The 6,480-nt window shown below is 33.8% G+C and overlaps 1 pseudogene; it reads right to left on the bottom strand.

Moving 5' to 3' along the window:
• The window catches only part of LOC106459118, a 31,812-nt pseudogene that overhangs the window by 6,758 nt on the left and 18,574 nt on the right, over positions 1-6,480 (bottom strand).

Raw genomic sequence — 6,480 nt, 5'->3', positions numbered from 1 at the left:
CTAACATGTTAAATGTTATGAGAAAACTACAGTAGGCCTATTATAACATTTAGCATGATAGAACTTGAACTTGGATCTTTGTCACACAAGTCAATATCTTTCCAATAACAAAGGGACCAAAACTGAACCCAATATTCCACAACGTTTTGTACAATGTAATGATACTTCCTTATTCCTGAACTCAAAACACTGTAGATTAATCCCAAAGCCTAGAGCTATTTTAACCACTTCCAAACACTTAGCTGGTAGCCTGATGCTTTATAAGTCAGAAAACCCTAATCCTTCTCACTCTCCAAAACATCTATATTTCTCCTACAAAAAGAGTAAGGTCTTTACAATTTTTTTAAATGCAACACTTTACATTTATCAATGTGAAAATTACTTTTTGACGCTTTAACCACTAAATACTATCCAAGTCCTTCTACATTAAGAAAGCATTTTCCAAAAAACTCAGCGATGCTAAACAGCTTAGTATCACCAGCAAATTTAGAAATCTTACCATATACAAAGTAGTTTATACCAAAATATGTGATAAATAACAAAGGTCAAAGAGAGACAACCACTTACCACAACACTGTTTTCTACGTCCAAGCACATCTTAAATCTACCACTTACCACAACACTGTTTTATACCTTCAAACAAATTTTCAATCTACCATTTAAGTTTTACCTATTCAGAGTCACTTTATCAAATGCCTTCTCAAAGCCTTCATATAAAACCTAAATATACAAAAGTCCTATTGAAAAACTCCCGCAAATTGATGAGATAAACCCTTTCTAAAGTCATCCTGTTCAGATTTCAAATAATGCAACAATTGTGTGTTAAAGAGTTGTCCACATCCCCCACCTGCAAGATCTCTTACGAAGGATGATGATAGCTAGAGGAATGACAAGCTGTGGCGTGACAAACTTGAAAGGAGAAAACATGAAAAATAAGAAAAGTGTCTTCATCCATAGAAAAACGAAGAAGTTGGACAAAGTGTACAACCCAACCTGTAAATGTGGAAGGAAATAAATTAAAGGAAGAGGAATCCCAGGGCACGAAAAGACATTAAATTCTCTGGAAAGGGACAGTACCAATATGATGAAAAAGAAAAGTGCATAGAGAATAAAGAGAATGATCTGAGGTGGAATGATTGTGTTGGGAAGAAAAAGTGGGGAGGTTGAGTGGAAAAACCATCCAACCACCCTCCTAAGCAGCTCAAGTTTGGGGGAGAAAGGAGTGGTCAGAGAAGAATATCACTTTGTTCTTGTGGTAAATAGTGCAGGATGCACACAGAGAAAATAAGTGAAAGTGATGGCTACCATGAGCAACAAGCATTTAAGAAAAGATTGAACCACTCCATACACAGAGCTTCTACTGCTAGAGCTGTAGTCTGGATTTGGATAGGACTATCGTAGTGGAAACATTCAGTCTTAGCAAGTTAGTAAAGCTGCCACAAAGGCCTAAGCTCCTAAGATATTATAGACCAATGACTGAATGTTGTGGTTATGAGCTCAATGAGAGAGAGAGTTTAGAGCAAGAAAAACAGAGGTCCTGAAAATGGGTGTCTTCCTGCCAGTGGATGGAAAAAACAGATGTCCAAATGAATCATGATAAAAAGACCAGAGAGACAAGACAGAAGATGATGGTATGCTTGATGAACAGCCAATATCTCAAGGAAGGTCACAACAGTGGATGTCACATTGGATGATGGTAAGCAGAGACCAAATGTCCATTGAGTAGTGGAACAGTAGGCCTATAGAATGTAACCTCTAACCAAAAACCAGAAATCATACAGGCTGTAACCAACTCAAATGTAAGGGTTGTGAGGAGAATATTTGACCACTGTAATGAAACAAAGAAAGTGAAAGGTGGATTAACAGTTTTTAGAAATGTGGAGAAAGCATATGAGACACTGATCATGGTCATCTGAGAAAGAAGCTATTTCAGAAGGTAAAAAATATCCACCTAGGATCAAAGAGCAGCCAAAGAGAGTTCAAGTAGAACATAGTTATGACAGACTGCCGATCTCCCAACCTTGTGAGAACAATAAAAACAGTAAAACCTCAAAGTAAGGTTGAAGATTATTTCATGGTATTCTAATCAGGTGATATGGAATGCAGAAAGAAATGGAAAACTCCTGAGAAAGCACATGAGTAGCCTAGTAGTCTAAAAAAGGGAGTCCACATGTGTAGAAAATGGGAGAACAGAACTCCCACCAGCCAGCAGCCTCCAAGACACATGATAATTAGCTTTCAGAGAAGGGAGACATTGGATGGTAACAAGAGGACTAGAAACAGGATAGAAGGCAACCCCATGAGACTGTAGAGAATGAAAACCTGTTGGTTCCTCTGTTTCAAAAAGACAAGAAAACAAAGTAAGCAAAGACAACTGCTATTGAGCTGCATTGGCTCAAGATTTTAATATGTAACGAGCTCCAAAAAATCTTCATCACACAAAAAGGATGCACCACAGCAGTCTCTGAGAGACAATTTAGGAAAGTGAATGTCAAAAAGTAAGGCATTCTAACAGTTTAACTCAAAAAGAAAAAAACAAGTGGACTGGGACACAACATAAGAAGAAATGTTTGGGGGGGGAGTGTTAGATATACATGACTGTTTCAATTTAAGTTTGATGCAAGTTTTAAATTTACTTATTTTTAGAAGCGATAGTTTATTGCAAGTTTGTTTACATAATTGTGTTTGAATCATACACCATGTAGTTCAACTGTTGTGAACTGGCGCTCGTATTATTGCATCACATTACTAGAACCTTCTAACTTTTCTCATTGTTTTGAGTGAGTATTATTGCATCATAATATCTCTTAGTTTGTAGTGAAGTACCACAGATTGTTTTGTAATAGGAGAGTACAGAAAAAACAATTTGTCTTGTCAACTGGGTTCTAAAGTAACTGAACCAACTTATGTGGACTTTGATGAAAACAGACAATTATTCAAAGCTTTGGATACTACTGTGGTAACCAAAAGTGTAAGGTAAGTAAAATTATCACTCTTTGTATTGTAACAAGAGAGTCAAGAAGAAGAACTTGTCTTGTCAATTTCATTCTAAAATAAACCAACCTGTGTGGACTTTGACCAAAGGAGACAATTATTTAAAGCTTTGGATACAACTGTGGTAACCAACAGTGTAACAAACATTTGTATATATGTTTGACTTGTTTTAATATATTATTTTAAAATAAATGGATTGTGTGCTGTTTATCACTGAAATTTATCACCAACAAGTCACAGACACCTACTGTAAAGAATCTGGCCCATACAAGAAAACCTGATGGGTTAGATAAGTAAGTGCAATTTTCCCCAGTAACACCTCTAAAAAAAAGTTAGCAAAGAAACTGAGACAGTAAGAGATGAAGACAAGTAGTCAGAGATTGAGTGGAAAAATAGAAGATCCGTAAGCTGAAAGAAAAGACTCAAGTGATGGAGGCTCATACAACATGACATTCTGAGATTCAGCAAAAACCATCTCAAGGAAGAGAAAACAAAAGATATACACCTGTATATTTCAAGTAGTGAAGGATGAAGGCGGAAACAACATTGGTGAAACCTGTCAAAAGATGTGGCAAGCACAGCTGAAGTAATAGAATTAGAAGATCAGTATTCCTGGATTCAAAATCAGAATGGAATCAACCACAAGGTGAACAATGGCAGTAACATCACTGACCATCAGGATGTTTCTAAATACTATTAAAATAGTAGATGACTCTTGTTGAGAAATGTCATAATATTGGAAGATACAAAAAACTTATAAATATGAAATTGTAATCAAAATGATACACAAAACATCTTTTTACATAAACGTTGGACTGGTATGTCTATGGTACATAGGCCTAAGTAATTGCACAATAAAGACATTGAAGATATCATAATGAGACCTGTACACCAGATTAAAATAACAGGAAATAGTACTGACACAGAAACCTTATCACAAACACTTGAACACATGTCCCAATTACAAATCTCATTAAAAAAATCAAATAAAGATAATTCTAACTGAAATGCTTAAAATTTGGTATAGTCCTTTCTCATAATCCAGAAAATTAAGGAAAGTGAGACTGCACTACAAATTGATAAAAAAGTTTAAAATACATAGCACAAAAAGCCAATTAATTGTGAAGAAAAACACATCTGAAACAAGAAGTGCCAAAAATAGAAACAAGCCTTTATTCCAATTCTAGTGTTCACTGGGATTACCAAGCACAGAGAATGTGTCACCTACGTATCAAAAAGAGTTGTAGTGTAATTATGATTAAATCATAAGCAAGTGCAATTAACGTTAATAAATGTAGAAGTGGGTGCTTCATTCAAGGTTTATGGTGTGCACAAAAATCTTCACAGCAGGAGCATAAGTAGTAGCTCTTTTTTTTTTTATGCAGAGAGGTGAGTATACATAGTTAAAACTCAATTAAAATTAATGTTACAAGCTAACAGCCTTTCATAGCTCCTTTGAGTCTATTTTTGTTTATTTCATTATTCTACCAGTGATTTTTCTATTTTTGAGAACCCTACATTTATCAACAACATAATATTTCTGATCAACCATTCAAATATTTATCTACAGTTTAAATGCAAAAAACGTAAATGAAATGCAATATTTCTCAACAAATTTTAGATATAATAAAACATTCAATGTATCACCAAACATTTTTCTTTTAAGCCAATTTCTCAATCATATTTTTAATTAGACTAGTACTAGCTTTACTACATGCACAATTAAAAACATAACATTAAAGGTAATAATATCACAGTATAATCACTAGTACTTAATGCTCTTTCACAGTATCATTTTTAACCATATCCTCATCACAACTAAAAAAAAATGCCAAATACAGTACATTTTCTAACATGTTCTTTACTATGTTGAAGAAGAAAACAATCACCAGCCATTCAAGTAGATAATTCATGCTACTTCTGGATTATCTATTATTCTACATGAATTAAAAACGTTTGAGAAATTAACCACATATGAAATTCATGCTTATTGATTAATGTTAGAACATTATCTTCATCATTTGCTCTCTCTGTAGCTGTGTATTTAATGGTTAAATTTTTACAAGTGTGGTGTGCCAAGTACAGCAGGGTTCAAAATTAGCAGTGGGTTCTATTGTTTACCTAGTGATCATTAAGGATGTCTCCATGGTATATGATGGCTAGAGTATAGAGTAAAATCACCAATGAAAGAATAATAAATTTTAAGGTAACCACAGTTGGTCTTTAATTCATTCACACACAATGATGAATCTCTCTCTATACATTGCTACTTACTTGCAAGTTGCTGATCAATTTGAAAACATCATTACTGAACTGGGATCATCAAAAGTATTTTCTGTTGTGACACATAATCTGGACAGGCACTACAGTAACATTTGCTAAAATGAAATAAAAATTGTACTTGTAATTAATAATCTTTATTGTTTATACATAAAATAATAATAACTAATTAGTTCATGTTATTGCACAATATCAAGTAGAAAAATCTTAATTATATGATAATACAATGGGACTTTCCATTCCATGATGGTAAATTAAAGTTAATAATAATTCAGAATAAACTATTCATTAGATCCTACCAATAAATGTCACTAATATCACAAAATGCTATTTTCTAAATTTTTATGTCCTTGATATATTATTTTGTATAGAAATTTTAATTATGGAATATCCAAAAAAATGCTCTTGACTTACAGTTATCCATAAATACCTTTTGATTGATTTTGGAAATTAACAGCTTGTATTTCAAACAGATACTCACCTCTCCAAAGAATAATTATTAATAACCTCAGTACTACAACCAAAACATTTAGCATATGCCCCAAACCACTGAAAAAGCTCTCATCCCTGCACATAATATAAGCACTGCACAAGTATATGTTGCAAGCATACTATACTATACCCCTCCATCAATGGGAGGGCAATATAACCTCTGCGGTCAGTACTCCCCTTGAGCACTTTGGGTAAATGAAAGCTCATTCATGATAAGGTATATACACACTTGAAGTGAGAGGTAGGGTGAGTGGTATTGTAAAGATGAGTATCTATCTAAAAAACATTTTAAAGTAGGGAAACTAATTGTTAACTTTAGACTATGATACCTATTTACATTCCACAGAACAATTTAGCAAGTCCCTCACTGAAAAGATGGTGAAGTAGTTGGAGTAGAGAAAATAAAAAAAAAACAAATTAGCTCCTTTCTAAGACTGTAGGAAAGGAAAGGGAAAAATTATGGAGTGTGTCTCCACTAGAAGCACTCAGTAAGAGACCCAATCCATCTCAAATAGGGATTGTTCTTTGTCCAATGTAAGTGACTGCTTTTTGCTAAACCATCACAGAAGAGGGAAAAATATGAAGACTGCTCAACTGCTCTATATATCTCTAGAGGGTCATAAGACCATAGAAGTTAAGTGTGATTAGGGCTAAACTTCAAGCCATACACTTATAAAAGAAATACTTACAATAATATATATATATATATATATA

Source organism: Limulus polyphemus, unplaced genomic scaffold, assembly GCF_000517525.1.
Source record: "Limulus polyphemus unplaced genomic scaffold, Limulus_polyphemus-2.1.2 Scaffold561, whole genome shotgun sequence".
NCBI classification, from domain to species: domain Eukaryota; kingdom Metazoa; phylum Arthropoda; class Merostomata; order Xiphosura; family Limulidae; genus Limulus; species Limulus polyphemus.
Note: the sequence above shows the minus strand (reverse complement) of the source record. Positions and strands in the feature narration are given on the sequence as shown.